Genomic DNA, 17,656 nt, shown 5'->3' on the forward strand with positions numbered 1-17,656 from the left:
TACCTTTCTATAAGACCTTACACATAATAGATATTAGTGTTTCCTAATATTGTTTTAGTAATATATTGAATAAAATCAAAATTTTATGTCAATTTAATGTTAAATTATTATTCTAGCCTACAAAATAATAATAGAAAAATCAAGATTAATACAATATGTATAATACAGATGCTCCTTATATGAACAGTAATGACAGGTAGGTGTTAATTTTAAGCTCGTAGTCGTTGTGTAAACGTTGTAACTTCAAGGCTTGCTACATCTTCTCTCGCCGAAAGTTGTATGGTTTACATTATAAAATACTTGTTTACTAGCTGTTTGAATTTTGTAATACTAATTTAGGAATAATTTTATAATTTTATCACGGATAAGTTAATAAGGTGTAAATTACTTACAGATTCACACATCGAATATTTTATGAGTTTTATTAAAGAATTTGCATTCATAACACAGATAGGTATTGATAGAGATACATGATGTAAGTATCTCAATATAATAAATGAACATCATTATTGAAATATTAGACGTATTGATGTGTATATAAAAAAAAAAAAAAACTCGAGAATATATAAATTAAAATAGGCTTTGAAAATAATATCTACGCGTTTAATCAAATTTTGCACTTATTTCTAACTACCCAGTGGCATTTGTAGTTGATTTTTTGTTACATATTTAATTCCATTCAAGTGTCGTCTTATGATAATTGTTTATTTTAATCTAGCTGTATACTGTGGCTTCACCCACATGAATCTATACATATTTTACGTGCTTAAAATATACCATATTCGTGTACCCAATTTCATTCAATTCCATTCAATATTTTTTGCGTAAAAAATATCATACAACCATTCATCCTTACAAATTTTTGCATTTACAGTATAAATTTTATGTGCCTATTATTGTCATGACATTAGAAAAGTTGTTTATGCCTCAAACATATTTGAAAATACCATCCGTGATGCTCTTTTTTTAATTCTCTTAATTTAATTTAAAAAATCTACCAATATTTTTTAAAGAAACTAGAAATTGAAATTAAAATGAAGTCCAAATATGCTCTTTTGAACTTACTTAATGCCGTAATAAATAGGTTCCTACACATGATACTTAAGTATATCCAGTTGTAACATCTATTTAGATAAAACCGTGTTCATGATTATAAATCATACATAGACATAATTTCTGAGACAGTCTCTTAAAAATTATGAATTATACTGTGTATTTTTATATTACTGTATTATTATTGTACTGTGTTTTGTGTGTTTGTTATACATTCTCAGAAGTTATGTCAATAAAAATATATTTAGAACTCGTTAATTATGTATACTAGGTACAATATATTTAGACGGACAATAATATAAATACTTGATACATTTAGTTTTTATTTCAGTCATCATTAGTAGATTAATAAAAGACTGTAGTTGTTTAGATAAGTTACTCTGACAACTTTACAGACGTGTTCTGGCAAGGAGGTAATCAAGTCCGACGACAATGAAAAAATAACAATAGAAGCGTATGTTTTCGACATCGTGTACCTAAGTGTCGCAACGGTGGGCCACAGAATGGTTTAGAGGACAGACGTGTTATCAGTAAACATTTAATAAAATTGTTCATAGATGATGGAGTGGTTGCACTAAGCGTGCCGAGTTTGACCATTACACCTGACAGTTAGTGAGTGATTGTGGTCGCCATGTTTTACGCCGACGCTACCGCCGCTGTCTCGAGACAATGGCCCGCGTGCTATCTTTAATCATTACAATATTCTAATTGGATCCGCAAACTTTTTGCTTCCAGTGATCTTTACTGCGGATACGGATATAAGACTTTACTAAAATACTGGTACTATATTATAGTATTAATATTTAAATCTACTTTTCTTTTGGTTGGGATTTGTTCATGACAAGAATAAAAAGAAGCTACCTTCATTTCATATAATACGTGTATATTTAATTTCATAGTAATTGGTTAAGCCATTAATATGCTAAGAAATAACAAATAAACTCATTTTCATATTTATAAAATTAGTAAGGATACTAACGAAATATTTTTGATTACATTAATAAATTTTTGGAATTTTTTAGGGTTCCATACCTAAAAAGAAAAAAACGGAACTCTTACTAGTGTTCTCTTAATCACTAGCGTGCCAGTGTGGACACACTATGTCCGTCATAACCGATTTACTTTGAAATTTATTTACTGGACTAATTGAGTTGACCCAAAGATGATCGTGTAACGTAAATAAATGAAGTTTAAATATTGGGGCCACTTTTAGGGAGTAAATTAGAAAATAAAAAAAAAAAAAATTTGCAAACTATATCGTGTGTCATGTCAAATATTATAAAAGGGCTTGTGGTGAGAATCTGAAATATATTTTTATAAGTTTAAGATAAATAGTTTTGTACATATTTAAGAAAATTGACGGAAATTAATTTCCCCCCTTTACCGAAATTACTGAGCATAAAATTAAAAAGAAAAATACAGAAAATAATTCTTTACCTATAGATTACAGGAAAATCTATAAGAAGTCTGTGATATTTAAAGTAAGATAACAAATTATTAAATACTTGTGCATATGAATTACTTTTACTGTCGTATTGCTACAATTGCACTTATTTTTTTAGTTACCAAATACAAATTTGGGTTAGATTTAAAACAACTTATGGGACGTACATAATCAACGCTTATGTTAAGGGAACTATTTCCACACGAATGTAGCTAGCACTTGTTACAGTTTTTTTTTTTAGAATTATCAACTCATTTTCAATCTCATAAACTTTAAAAATAATTATTATTTGCTTCTATGAAGATTAAGGGTCTATATTTAAACACAATTACACATTACTATTTAAACATATTATAATACTACTAATTAATAAACCAATAAAAAATAATATAGGTAATTAATTAAATTTAACTGCTATAGTAAGATTGTAATCGAACAAAGTACATGGCAGAATAATATATAAGTGGATTTAATATTTTGGTTTAATGTTTTAATAAAATTATATTACGTTTTGAAATTTTATATAAAGTATAATTGAATTATCGTATTTCAAGGCAAATATCTACTCGAATTCTGAGATTTATTACAGCAATATGACTTTAAATTAATTAACATATCTTTATGATGTGATTTTTAACACTCGCAAAGAATTTGGCGCGTCCAAGAGCATTGTCGCTTTTCTGTTTAATTAAAAATATTTAAATACTTATCTTTAGGTGTAAATAAAAAAAATATCTGGGTCGATATGCGATATATTACGCCACAATTTTTGTCTCATTAACTTCATGTACGTGCTTTTGGGTCAATCCATCGATAAATGTCCCGGGACTGTGAAAAAAATGTGCCTTAAGAAATTCGCAATGCTAAAAATGAATTCCAATTGAATTTTAAAAATCTTAAAAGGAGATGTTTAATTTGAAATGTCGTGCAATCTGACTTTGTCGATTGTTATCGAATAAGAAACGGAGCAGTTAACTACTAAATGCGTTAATACTGTAATAATTTTTTTTATACTATCTTCTGAGAAAAGCAAGCAAACCGTATGATTGGTTAAATTTTTTTTTTAAATAGATCCATAATTGACGGAGAAATCCGTGGACATACTTAAAAAATATACAGTCGAATATAAAAACTTCTCCTTTTTTAAGTCGATTAAAAATGGCTACCGTAGTCTATCTGCCTTTAGACTTAATCAATACTGTGGATATCGCAGAATATACTTATCTACTGTAGATACCTACTACCCACGGCACTTTATTTGCGTTAACACTTTACGGCTAAGGTGCTATGATCCAATTCGCTTTTATTTTTTACGTTTTGTTGTAAATATTAACCTTCATTAATTTATGAACCGATTTTTGGTAATTGTTTATGCAATATTTGCTATTAATCATTTGTGCAAAGTTTACGGTTGTGCAAGTAATCTTAAAGATATTATGTTAAACCAGGAAATAAAGTAGTCGGCAGAAAATTTGTATGAATAAGAAACGAAGTAGTGTAGGGCTTAGTACGATTAGGTAAACGTAAGTAGGTGGTGCTACAGTTAATTATAAAACAAATAAATAAATAAGCATTCGTGCTGGAATACGGAAAACGCAGGCAAATAATATAAAACTATATTATTTATAAAAATTAGAGCATTGCTTTTGCTTTTAATACAGCAATTTCAGTAGTCTTCACATTTTTATTATATCAATGAATTTGTATTATATATACCTAATCAACGATAACTGTCGATGATTTCCTCAAAGAAGCCTCAAGGACTTCAGAATGAATTTATTTGTTTTCAAATTACATCATGTAATAGTAGTGAAAACAGGATCTATTGAAAAATAATTGAAAAATCTAGTGGTTTAATCGCCTTTAAAAACAATCATGAGCACGCGTCCATTCTCCACTAAAAGTCAGGGTCATCGCACGCACAGCATGACACATTACGATGGAATTGTCTTGATTTATCATTTAGGTATATCTTATTTTTTGTCTTATTTTATTTTACAAATAAAATATATATAAATATAAATGTATTTATAATTTAGTCCAAATTACAAGAGATGGTGTGAGTGATTTGCATTCAAGATACAAGATAAAATGTGTTTTTTTTATTGAATATATAAAAAAAAATTGTTTTTTATATCTGTTTATTTCTCGAATTTTGATAAGAGTTTCACTCTTTGAAGATTTATATGTACATTCATCATAATTAAATTATATATGAGTAGATAATTGCACCCGCCTAAAACTGGGGCGGGTCTTTAGTAATACAAAAATTGTATATTATAAAAAGAATAGTTATATTATACATGTATTATTTATATATACATGTTACAAATTCTTAAGTAATCATATTAATCCTACTGATGTAATAAATGCGAAAGTTTGTAACAATGGATGGATGGATGGATGTTTGTTATTCTTTTACACAAAATCTATTGAACTGATTTGAATGAAATTTGATATACGGGTAAGCTATATCTTAACTTAGCACATACAAGGATTTAGCTATCTTATAAAATTTACCATCATAGAATAGAAATGCTTTTCTTATATTTCTACACTTAGATTTGTTTGTCGCGTTATATCTAGTAAATAAATTAAAAGTCGATGTTTTCTAATTCCTTATTCAATATGCTATAAATTAATTTATTCATTAAACTACATGCCATGAACGTTAGATAGTGAAAAGTAAACTGCAGCAACATTGTTGAATGCCCGATGCAGGTAACCGATAATAAAACAATATTTTCTTAGGGAGTTTATAACGTAGCGTGAAATGACCACTTTACTGAGTAATATCGTGTTATTTGGAGGCGACGCTGGTGAGGGCGGTCGTGACGGTAAGTACCTACGTGGTCGACGTGCAGCCCTCGGTCACGAGTCGCTCTGCTGACCCTACCCGCTCCAACTTAACTAACTTCTTACCACTACAGTTTAAGGATAACAATTTCACATTGGTTTTCTTCTTGTTAAAATTTACAAAAAAAAAAATGTAAATGTCAGAAAAAAATTAATTAGTAATTCTTTAAACTTGTAAATTAATAATAAAACACATGAATTAATCATCAAATCTAATGATTAAAAAAATAGCATTTACTTAAAACGCGTAGGTTTATATGTTTGTTTATAAGTAGATTCTATTCCCAGTTCTCTTTAATATTTTGCTTAGCAAAGAAAAATAGCGATAGTTACCACAAAATTAATATATAAGCAATCCACAAAATTAATATACGAGAGAGTCCTATCGATTTAGCAAAATCGATTTGGATTTGAATTGAAGAGATCGCGGAAAATATAAATTATTAAGATAGAACGCGCTAACTTAACTACAGTAGTATATAGAGCAGTTTAATTTAATGGTCGGACACTAAATCACTTTTGAGTTAAAGATATGTTTCATCTGACTAATTATCAAGTACCTCTAAAAATTTATTATTATTTATTTCTAGTAATTTACTATGCACATTTTTTTATCATTAGTTCTATATTTGTATTTATTTATTTACTACTATAGTTGCATTGCACATTATGATAAAATATCTTACAAACATTACAAAATACGACACAACATGAACCTTGTTACGCATAGCAACCTGGAAAGAGAGAATTTGGATCTATTTCTTTATTTATAATCTTATTATAATTTCCTTTGTATGTTATAAATTGTATAGTGGCAAAAGTATCATAATCTTTATTAGACAAACCAAAGTGCCAGCCCTAGCATTTACTTTTCATTTTAAATACGGGTGTCGTGAACAGTAATGATGACATGGATGTCTTAATATCGTTTCTAAATGAGAGTTATAAATTAAATAAAACATGGATGCATTAGAAGAAGCTCTTACTTACGCGGCATAACCAGGTGCATTAAGTTAATGTCTATAGAATACCACTGTAATTTTATTAACATTTTAGTAACGGCACTAACCCACTGGTTGGTCTAGGGCTCTTCGATTTGATCAATAGTAATTAATAGGTAACTTACCGCCAGTATGTAAGTATATTCAATTTTGTTTACTAATATTAGAATTATTAAATTATCATCATCATCTTCCTACCCTTATCCCAATCATTTGGGATCGGAGTAATATGATTTTATCCATATTACAAAAAGATTTGGTTTTTAGTTTTACGACCGGCCACCTGCCTGACGTCAACCCTCTTTGAGAATGCATTTGTTGATAGTTTCCGCCACTGACGGTATTAAGAAAAGGATTAAGGAAAAAAGGAAGAGAACGTTGGATATGTGTAAAGGAAATTGGTGAATGAGAGGAATAAGAGACTTATGTGGGAAAGGAAAGGGGTGGGGGGGACACTGCAGTTGCGGAAAGGACTGGGACACTGCAGTGGCTCGGGAGGCCGGGGTCGCATACCCGTATGATATTCTAGAATCGGACAGATTTCTAGAGAAGAATACCCCTGATACTATTAATTATAATTATTAAATTATATCAGCAATAATGTCCACTGCTAAACATAGGCCTTCCTCATAAGGAGCGATTTGACAGTAGTTGCCGCGCTTGGCAGGTGGGTTGGCAACAAATAGGCTTTCGTGAAGTTTTAAGAGGGACACTGTTGCCCATTCTTCAATAATTAGGATCCCTTAGTCGCCTCTTCCGACATACGGGTAAGGAAAGGGTGGTCCATTGTGTGTCAGGGCCATACAGCGTAATATTAAATTAATATCATTTTCTATATTGTATTAATTAAATTAATTAACGTAATATTTTGTTATAAACTTTATTTTTAAACTTGCGTTAATGATATGACATCTATACGAACATGTGAAATAACAATATTGTACAAAAGTAGGTAAGTAACCTAAGTAATTTGCACGCTTTCTCCTCGTTTTATCGATAAATTATCACGAAGATCATGTTTCCATCATGAGGTTATGTACTAACTTAACAACGGAATATTAAAATAATTCGTTCTTAAATTTTTATTAAGTATAAACTAGCCATTTTATGGGCCATTTATCAAGAATTTTGAAAAGTAATTTCTTTAGAAGACATAAATTTAAGACTTTTTTATTGTGGTTCTACATAAATTGTAACTAGTGCATTAATGTTCATAATGCCATTTGAATTGCAGTTTCTACTTTGTTTTATTAAGTATACATACTTAGTAATAATATATCTAGAACATTATATAGGTTATGGTATATCTAGAAAATTTTCAAGAGATGCTTTCGGAACCTAATATAGAAACATTTCAAAATAAAAATCTGGAAATAAAAAATATTTGTAGGCATGTGACAATCAATTAAATTTCTATTATGTCTCTATAAATTTTAAAACCTTAGCAAAGCTGAATTATAATCCATAATAATAATATAATACATTTTAATTAAATTATAATGAAATAACAGAAGCTCAATAAATAACGCTGTAGTATAATTTTCGAAACGAAATTACTAGGGTGTGGTGACCAACGTAATTACAATTCGGTGATGTATAAAAACATCGGTATTAAACTGCACTTTGTACGTTTTCTCTGTCGAAAATCGGTTCAGGTTGTGCAACGCTCATAAATTTAATCTGAGTCGTGCCGGCAGTAGTGCCGTCACGGGTAATCTGTTATTCGCGAATTTTGAAAAGCTTTTAAGGGGCGTGCGTTATTCGTAATGCATTTTTGCAAGATCGGGTGCCGACTTGGTGTTACGCAAGGATGCCCGAGAACTGGTTCTACCGGCCGACCGGGCCAGAACTGGGCCAGAGCCATCTCTTTGCAAAGATACTGCCGCTAATAGATTTTGAATATCCAGCCGCAAGACCGCTACATGCAGAAAGACTACGTCATTTGAGCTCCAGGCAATCTAGTTGCTATTAGGGTTGTGCTTTATTAAAATATCAGATGAAGAGTTATTTACGTTTTCTTTGTAATATTTTTACGACACTAAGTTGGAAAAAATGTTAGGACACTTGATACGACATGATGAACTTATGAACATTATACTAGAAGGTAACAAGGAAAGAGGGGAAGGGGGAGACCAAAACATAGTTACATCAGGCAGATTAAGAAAAAAGTTGGTGTCGTGTCGTATCAAGAAGTGAAGAGACTGACTGAAAATCGTAGTGCAAGAACTCTACTGACAAGAGCGCAGCTTTGAAAGAAAAAGTAAGACTACAAAATGTTTATAAAACACTATCTGTATCCCGCAACTTCTTATTTCTTCCTCGTAAATTTTTGTAAAAAGTACTCTGTATAATAATAATACTTATGATCTATATATGTATATTATTTTTCTTTAGGATACGCTGTTTCTACATAAAATCCCTTTTAATATGATTTTGTAACAAAATTTTCTACAAATTTTTAACTTGAGTATAAAAAGCTAAATTCTCAAGCTAAAATGATAAGCTAATACTAAAAGTTATAGTTAATACCCTCATAAAGTAATTCTGGCTTCCTAATTAAATAAATTGGCAAGTAAAAACAAGTAGTAATACATTTCGCGCTGCCAAGACTGAATATATATGGTCTTTAGCTAGGATAGATTAATAAAATAGAGATCCATCTCTATCTAAGTCACTACAATGATACTGGGTTAAAATCCTGTGGCTTTATGTAAATAATCATAGAGTGTGCCAAGTTAGGACTATAAACTTCATCTGAGCACGAATGTTGAAATTCAAAAGCGCTGTTCACAATGTATGATATTTAATTCACAAATTGTATTTTATTATACATATTGGAATCGTGAAATGGGCCTTGCGTCCCATTGATTACTGCACACAGCGGCGGCGCGGCGGTAGTGAAGCTGCAACGTGCGCGTGCGTCGGTCAATACCCGATATTGATTTGCTTCAGGTTACGAAACGGATTATTAAGTTTAATGGTTATATACGGTAGAACCAAGAAGATACAAACGGTAAGATTGATTTAATAGTAGCTTTAGATTTGTGGTACTGACTTTGTAAAATGACAAGTACTCCATCTTAGCAATACCTATCAGTTTTGCCTTTAATTGTAAATACTTGAAGCGGAAATTGCAAACAAAACTTACGTTATAATTGGTAATGTCAAGGTGCACCATATTTTAAAAGATATAATAAAAAAAATCACGCGTACGCAAGTAGATACTTATTGCATGATAAATCTAATACATTGGCAGTTCTTGCAATCATGGGCATGTAACCAGTAAACACAGAGATTATCTCCGTAAATAACTAGACAGCGGGGAGATTCATTAGGCGTCGATCCGCGTTGGGCTGCGCTGTAATCGAGGCAATTGTTCTCCGGGGGAAATTCAATTATTACCTCTTTGTAGCTGCTAGCGCGAAATATCGGACATTGGGCAACAGGTCGCGCCACGTCGTTAGGAGTTAGAAATAATTGCTCGCGATTTATCTTTGCTCTTCTGACTATAATTAAATGCTTAATAATTGAAGGAGCGCATGGGCCCGTTCGGCCAATAAATTGTTAACAGCGACCGCATCGTTCTGCTGCGCGCCGCCGCCGTGCCATATTGCTCCGGTCGTGCTTCGTGCTTGTTGTAATTTCGATTGAAATGGTTTGTCGAGGGTAGTTCGCTCTCACGCTTTCAATGAGTAGTGTGGTCGTTATATGCGACCTGATGTTAAATTAGCTATTTGTGAGCGGACAATCTATTCGTAAAAGCAGCTTAATTAGATTAACATTTTGCAATCTGAATGATCGCTGTTTAAATTAAACTTTAAAGTAAGAATAATTTTATTAAGTAATGTTATTGCAATAAAAGTATATTTTCAGTTATCCATACTAGCTTTCCGTATAAGGCTAAGAACACTGAGAGCAGTTTTTTACCGAGCATTATTCAATAATGATACTTAATATGATATTAATTATAACTTTAAATGATTAATTGATAATTTTCATGAGGAAAGGCAAGGCAATAATGATGACTACTCATATGGCTTGTTTTTCTTTTTTAATCTTAAAATTATTATAGAATAAACTTCATTAAGTGTAAATACTGTTTTACACATTTTATATTACTATTAACACCAGTAACTTGTGGATTTACCTGTGACATTGACAAAAATGTGTCTTCTGTGTCTTAATCTATGATATGGTCTAACGGTGTCCCAAATTTTATTCAATTATGTTCAGATATTACATATAATACAGTATACAGAATACAATTCTGACAAAAAAAAATCTAATTAAGATTTTTTTTTAATGAATGATAATGGAATAGTAGCCTCGCCTGCACTCATGGTATACGCTGGCGGGACATCACAGGGGTGATAAATGAGAATGAAAAAGCAGGTAAGTTAGCCCATCGTGATGAATACACTTGGAATAGCACGATGGTTTTCAGACGGAACCACGTGGAGATCGACCCGATAGGGTGTATCGTTAGCAATGGGACTGGCAGTCCACATTATTAACAATCCCTTCCCCCCTTATTAAGAATATTAAGTAAGATAACATAAAACCCGAATAATTTATAGACGAATTCAAAATTTTACTAATTATCAATAGTTAACTCCATTAATCCTTATTAATATTATAAATGTAAAAGTGAGTTTGTTCGTTTGCTTGTTACCTTATAGCGCCTTAAGGCTCAACCAATCTCTATGAAATTTAGCATACATGTATTTACTATATAATAAATAGTATAAAAAGTAGTTTTTTTTATCCAGGTCAATAAAGTAACACAAACGAAGTCGCGGATAAAAGCTAGCATATTATATGGAATACACTGCTACTTAGGGGGCGTTAGTGCATAATCTAACAATACGTTCCTACAATAGGAATAAAATTTCAGTCAAGGATCGCATAAGCAATTTTATATTCCATTTGGGAACTGGCTGGAAGTTAAATTTATGTATAACAAGTGTACAATGTTAAACTGTTCCCCATATAAGTAAATAAATTTCAATTCTGTTGTCATTAAATATTTCAAGTGATAAATCAAAGCTTTATCGGATTTTGTCGTCGCAACGGTTACATCGCTGACGCCCTGGGAAATAATTTAGAGATATCGATAGTGTTGAAAACATGGTCGATGTGTTGTTTAATGGTGCAATATTTAAATATTTCACTTTGTTATTCTAAAAGCTCTATAAAGTCTCTTTAAAATTTATCTTACTAATAAAGAGCTTGTAGACGTTTCTTCGTATAAAAATACAAACTGTAAATTATGTTTTTATTAGGTCTGTACACATTTAGTGTTAGTTAATCAACCATACTTAAAACGTAGTTTGTTTCTTTGTAACACTTTTTTGTAAAGTCATAAATTATGGAATATAGAGTTCTTAAGAAAATAATGGGTATAATGGCGAACTTATCCCATAAAAGACTATTTAATTTAAAGTTTAATAGGTATAAAGTTAATTAGGGTCATTAATTTTCATGTCATATGTGTTGACTCGGAAGGTATTTATACTGTGGCCTAATTCAGAAATAGTATCATTGGATGGTTGCCTTTCAACGACTTTTTCCAGTAAATGAATTTGAGTATAAATATTGTCTGATAACAAGCTAATTACAGAAGTCCAAAAAATATATGACACTAATAATAATAATATTTAGTATCTAGCTGTACCCTTTTGTTTCACCCGAGGCATCCAGTTCATAAAGTATCGTATATGCTAAGTAAGGTGTACGTGTATATACAAAATGTTTACCAAATTTCATTCTAATTTGTTCAGTAGTTTTTGTGTAAAAGAGTAACAAACATCCATCGTTACAAATTTTTGTATTTATTTAAATAAGATTGTTTCTACATTTATAATAAAATAAATACAATACTTATTACTCATATTAGGTTGCTGGGTAGATGTATAAAACCATTATAGATAATTAACTATCTACACTTAAATATCTCTACCTGGATATAATTATTTTAGTTATTCGATTTCAGTTTCAGTGAGATGATAAAATATACCTAAATAAAAACTGAATTACTTAACATCAATCTAGCCTGTAGCTATTCCAGTTATATAGTTGCAATATGTTATTAATAATTTAATAAAATTTCGTCTAACCAAATTATATCTATCCACAACCGCATGGAGACTTGCTCAATGAATATGTGCAAAAACCGTGAGATGCTGGTTGAGATTTGGGTGCCATTTTACCTACGATAATAATTACGATGTGCGAATATTGCGGTTCCTTAGATTATGCTTTGACAAATCACGACTTTGCAATTCCAATGCAGCAGATTTAATGTATGGGCGGCAGTTTGCATTCTAACCGCGACCCGGCGGCCACCTCTTTCCTAATGCACGCTTATTTGAGCTTTTTAACCTTTCATCTGTTAGGGCTCAAGCATTGAGGAACAATAAACATAATGTGCTTACTTAAAGCGGTTATTGTTCCAAGAATTACACGCGGTCGCCCTGTTAATGTGTTAGAAGTAGGTGCCTTTGATAAGTGCCTTTGAAGTAGACGTTACTCTATTTAGCGTCTTATTTTGATACAAATAAGACAATTATTGTACCTATTAGTGTATCTATTGCTGAAGTCGATAAGATTGATGGTTCTAGTTGTTGATTGTAGTTGTAGGTATTCAACACTAAAAATTAGAAGCAGAAAATTACTAGGTAGTTGCCAAGTATAATGTAGAACGTATGAAGTGTTCCAATACATCATAATTATTCAGTAATGTTTGTGATTCTGTTTTTATTGTTGTCTTCTTAAATTTTGTTTTCTATAAGAAATCAACAACTTCAATATTGACAATATGAATTTTTTTTTACAACACAGGGGGCAAACGAGCATGCGGCTCACCTGATGGTAAGTGACTACCGCCGCCCATGATCACCCACAACACCAGCGGCATTGCAGGTGTGCTGCCGGATAGGAACAGCTTGTCAATATACTCTTAAATAAAAAAAAAAAATTAAAATTTGTTCGCAATAATCGAAGATTTTTTAGGTAAACACGAAACATATAAACTGAGAAAAAAATAAAACCAAGGCGGGTGCTCCTGCTTTATTAAAATGGTTAAAACTGGAAAATTGTAAATTTGTCCATAAATACGGGTAAGTACATAAATAAATTTACTATTTTTTTTTATATTACAGTGATTTCCATAAAAGTTTTAGAACTATATCCTAAGTATAACAAATCACACATATATATATATACTATATTATATGCAAACTAAAAAAATATTTGAAAAATATGATAATTCTGTACAATAATTATTTTATATTTAGGATGACTTACTTAACATACTATAAATAAGTAGACAAGTACTTATGATATTTTAATTATGTAAATTAATGTTGGATTAAACTAGAGAATACATTAATCACTATCTAATAGGTCCAATTACAAAGAATATTTAGTACCTGTGACATCGATATTAAAATAAATTTATTACGAGTAGGTACCGGCTTAGTTAGATACGTTCTTATTAAGATATAAATACGAGATGATGCTTCATTGAATTACTAGTTTAAAAGTAATTTTACGTAAGAAAGAGTCTCGAAACCAAAAACTATGAATATTTATCATTTTATTATATAGCACTTTTAATATTTCTGTTATAATAATTGTGGTTGGTAATAACTAAAAATCTTAGATTATGTAGTGTCTCCGTACAAATACTTCACCAAAAACAGGCCAACTTTTTAATCTATATATGTAAATACAGTTACCATAATGTTCATTTACTACTCAGTACATAGGAGAAATTATACTGTAAGGTTACATTGAAAATTAAAAACGGCACAGAATCCTATTATTATTATTACATTTGAAAAAACACGATAAAGACTGCATAATGATTCATAATGGTAATTCGTATCTTTATTGATTACTTTGACTTATATCCAATAAAGGCTTATAGGTCATGTTTTCGTTTAAAAATAAATAAAGTGGCGCGTTTTATATTGATTTAAAAAAAATGTCACATTGAGTGAACCAAATGTTAATTTAACTGACAAAATGTTGATATGTTTTTGAGCACTCGATATTCTATTTACATAGTAGATTATGTAAATAGAACATTGAGTGGCGAAAAACGTAGAAGTTAGCAATGTTTAATAACATGTATTCGTTTTCCAATAAGTTCGAATTGCGTCCGCAACGGGGCAAGCCCAAGGCGGTTGTTATTCAAGGGAATAGTCAAACTACACAGTGGGGTTACGTAAATCGTCGAAGGTGGTTGTTGAGGGTAGGAGGGCGGTGGGGCGGGGCGGTGAAAGGGCTGGGCGGGACGGCAGCGTGCATGGCACCGCCTACCAAACATTTCACCACCGCACCACAGCGACGTTAACGACTATAGGGTTGTCAATATGAAGGACAAGTTATAGAAATAAATTAATAGGTGCTTTTATATGCATAGGTACTAAATTAAAGTAAGTGTAAGATGGCTCTTTCATTTATGTACGTATAGACATAGACGTATATAAGACTACAAAGTCTGAATGTTTTGTTTAAATTTTGTTTGTTTAATTTGTTTCATAAGTATACTTTATATTTACCTGCGTTTATAATATGACTACTTATTTCTTATGCCAATTATGATATTTAATTTGTTTGTAATATATACAAGAAGGTATAATGTATGAGATAAATTTTACTATGAATCAAATATTTCACTAACTCAGAAAAATCATGTGTACGTTCTGTTTACGATAATATAAATCAGAAAAGTGGTAACCCTAAACAAACGCCCTACTTCTCTCAACAGGTTCGCTCTTGGTGTTCCATTGTGCGCCTGCTGACTGCCGACCTCACCGAGCAATACCATTGTGAAACTCGCTGATAACATCCCCACGTTTTATTATTTAGACACCAACAGTTTTTGTTTTGATTTATCTCAGATTACAATGGCTATACGTTTCTAATGTGATAGCCAGTACAGATAAAACCATTGGTACCGGTAGAAACATACTTCTGATATCAAATCAATAAATTAAAATACACAAGTAAGAAATACTATCCACCCATATTGAATTTTACGATAAATAGAATGACACTGATAAATTTTTATAATTTCACTTTGTCCCATATGTTATTGTAATAAGCAACGTTTGACAATCATTAATACATATTAACTGGTTTTGATTACTGTTATTTACAGTCTTTTATTAAGTATGCTATGAACATAGATACCTACTTAACTATAAATAACAACATGGATGTATAGTCATGTTTTGTAATCGGTACTGAGAGCAAGTATAGGTACTCGAATATACTGCCAGTCTTTTTACAAAAGTAGTCTGCATTCTGGGAAGTAGGAACTTCTATGTTCCACACGTTCTGTTTCTACTACCAAACAGCTGTGCTACCATGATTGTATTTAGCTGAAGTAAGTAATATCAATACTGGGTAAAGAATAGACTCATAATAACTTGGTTCTTAGAAGTGACAACGCATGAAAGGCCCATAGAGCTATACCTATAGATAAAGCTATTTTTCTTTTTTTTTTTAAATGCGGTAAGGTAACCCCGCCTGCGCTAACGGTATACACTGGCGGAGCACCAGTGAGAGATGACAGATGAGGATGAAAGCAGGTCAGTTAGTCCATCCTGACGAATTTAACTAGAATAAAACACGATGGTTTCCAGGGGGAACCACGTGGAGGTCGACCTGTTAGGGTATATTGCTAGTAATGGGGCTATTTAACCCCATTACTAACAATCTCTTTCCCCCCTATAGATGACGCAGTAGATACTACTTTCCATTAGGTTCTTATATAAAAATTATCACTAAGAATTAAAAATGTAAGTAGAAATAATAATAAGTATGGGGTTAGAATAAACGGCTTATTTGAACACTTTCGGATCATTGCACTTTGTTAATGCGAGTTACCTGCAGGTTTGTAAGCTAAGGAGCCCCGTACTTGATTTGATAGGCGGCTGCTAAACGCGCCCCGTTGCTTGAGGTCGTAATTGCGTTGAAAGGCCTCAATTTGAGGCGCGTTTGAACCACGTTTGGGTTAAATAAGACGTCGTTCCGCGGAGCGGTAAAGAGACTGCATTATTCTTATTGGAGCCTCGGTCTTCCATTATCTCCTCGCCTGGGGCGTCGCACGACGCGACGCTAGATAACTAAAACCAATCTACATAGAAGTACCAACGTACGGGTTTGATACGCAAACTCTATAAGCAATATTTTTGTTGGATTTCTGTTGGATCTTTTGCTTTTAACGTAGGACTTTTTGATAATTTTAGTTGTTAGTGGTACACACCACAACAATCTAGGTTTATCATATCACCTACATTTAATGGTTACTCTTGTGTCTATAGATATTTATAGAATCACATATGACGTTGTATTTTTATTTATTTTATTTGTAGAATCAGAAATCATCAACGAATTTAAATAGCCATATCCCTTATACAGAGACGTTATTTAAAATAATAAATATAGATGTTAACGATGTTTTATATCTAACGATCAAGAAATTTATAATTAACCTGATATCATACACTAATCTTGAAACTAAAACATGCCAATATTACGACACAGAAACGTACCTATAATTTTATTTGTGACTAATGTGGAACATCAATTCAATTACACAAATAGTTCCCAGTCTCATTTAAAATTCAACAGCATTGCTCACTAATCTGAAGGGGCGTACCGTAGCACGAGCTATGCGCCATTCATCGCGTCATCGTTTTGTGTATTGCACGTGGTGCCAGCTGGTAAGTACGCAATGTTTAAGCTATGCTTTGTGCTGTGCCCATATTTTCGCAGCGATGTCACAGATCCCGAAAGGTCGCTGAACCGAAACCCCATTGTTTTGTGTTGCGTCAACGAATCGTCTGCTTCGAGATACAATGAATTGAATTTGTACCGTACTATTGTTACCGCAATTTATTGCGTGACTGATATAATATAGCCAATTAGTATACCTACATAGTATAATTTAGATTGCGCAAAATATTGAAACAAGGGTACCTGAGCTATATTACAGGTTATAGCAGGTAGATCGTTTTGTTAATGGTTGGAAATAGCAACCCCGTCTGAGCGGGGGGAAGGGATTGTTAGTAATAGAGTTCCATTGCTAGTAATATAGCCAACCAGGTCGACCTTCACGTGTTCCCCCCCCGAAAACTATTGGGTTAAATTCCAGGTCTATTCATTGCCTTCATCGAATCTGTATATACCGTTAACGCGGGCAAGGTTATCGTTCCATTATCATAAAAAAAAAAAAAATTCCGTCTGCGCTATCTACTTTTTTTTTCTACAAAGATTTAACTTTTTT

Source organism: Galleria mellonella, unplaced genomic scaffold (assembly GCF_026898425.1).
Source record: "Galleria mellonella isolate WM207_F2 unplaced genomic scaffold, CSIRO_AGI_GalMel_v1 utg143, whole genome shotgun sequence".
Lineage (NCBI taxonomy): Eukaryota > Metazoa > Arthropoda > Insecta > Lepidoptera > Pyralidae > Galleria > Galleria mellonella.